This window comes from Buceros rhinoceros, unplaced genomic scaffold, assembly GCF_000710305.1.
Source record: "Buceros rhinoceros silvestris isolate BGI_N320 unplaced genomic scaffold, ASM71030v1 scaffold16421, whole genome shotgun sequence".
Taxonomy (NCBI): domain Eukaryota; kingdom Metazoa; phylum Chordata; class Aves; order Bucerotiformes; family Bucerotidae; genus Buceros; species Buceros rhinoceros.
The window spans coordinates 11,121-12,567 of record NW_010396087.1 but is presented as its reverse complement, the minus strand read 5'-3'; positions in this window follow the sequence as shown (position 1 = coordinate 12,567).

Sequence of the window (1,447 nt, the reverse complement as noted above, 5' to 3'; positions counted from 1 at the left end):
GTGGGTTTTGTTAAAGTCAGTGCTAAAGGCAGACCTAAGATGGGGAGGGTGTGGTTAAATACACACATTTTCTCTAAATGAAGATTAACATGACCAATCGAAGTCCCTGTTTCCCTCAACCAACAAATGAATCCAAACAGTAGATTAGTGTTTAAAACAATAGACCACATCCATGCACTTCCCCATGCAGGGAAGTGTCCGAGACAATTCCACCATTGCACCTTTTCAGAACAGAGTGAAACATGCTAAAGGCGGTTCCTGAAAGGGCAGACCTCAGCACAAGTAACTTTAGACTGCAGTTCCTTCAGTTTATTTTGGAAAAAAGACAGTAAGGAAAGGTGGGTTGACTGGAGGGCTGACACCTCTGCTGGTTTCCAGCCCATGTAAGATGAGAATTCTGCACTCTCCGTGATCTTAGGACACAGGTTCTTAGGGCATTGAGGGGGTTTGGGGGTTTGGTTTTTCCTTAGGGCAAGGAAAGCACTTGTGGGTCAAGGGGTGGGTGGGTGTGGGTGGGTGTGTCTGTTTTAAGCCCATCAGAATGAGAACATTTGAAACTGGGTTGTGTGATGTTTCACGGAAACCTCAAACCCCCCATAACCACAGAAGGATGTCAGAGGTGGATAAACATTTCTGCCCCAGCAGGTAGTTCTGTTACAGAGCGCAGTATCAACTTGTCAGTTTACCAAGCAGAGCGTTGGGTCTAGTGTCAGACCCGCAGACGCTGCACTTTACAACCTGCACCAGCGTGGTGCCTCCGCTATCATATTTCAACAAGTCATCTCATTGTTGAACGGTTCTTTTCACACGGGTTTGGGAAACACGTTGCCTGCAGCCAGGGGTCATAGTTTCAGTTTGTCACAACTGCAAAAAACAAACACGAACAGAAGTTCTGTGTCCCACTCCCCTCCAAAGGACCTGCCATAAACAAGTGCCTACGAGATCGCGGTGGTAGGAGGCAGGTCTCAGCCTGAGCTTCGGACAGCCCACCACAGGCAAACATGGACCCCCTCTTCCTAGGTAAGGTTACACCCACACCGATAAGCCCCTTTTGAAGGGCTGAAGGTTGAAGATTGTGATTTAAGACATTTAGGGAATAGAGGTGGCTTCTTACAGGACTGCACCTTCTCTCAGTCTAGAGACAGCAGCTGAACTCTCAGCAGCTATCAAAGAACATTCCGTGTCTTGCGTGACTGTAAAGGAATTAGAAGACTCATTTTACAGTGCATTTTAATTAAAAGTTCATTATAAGAATTTTCTTTTAAGAACAGCATACTACATATTAATGGAAATATGTAACTTTATCCTACAAATGGGACTGTCACCATATTATTCTTACAATTCAAACATATGAAAAATAAAATATGATATTTAGCTTTATAAATTCCCCCTCCCCCCCTTTAAATCCTTTTTTTTTTAAATAATAAAAATAATAACTCTTTTCCAC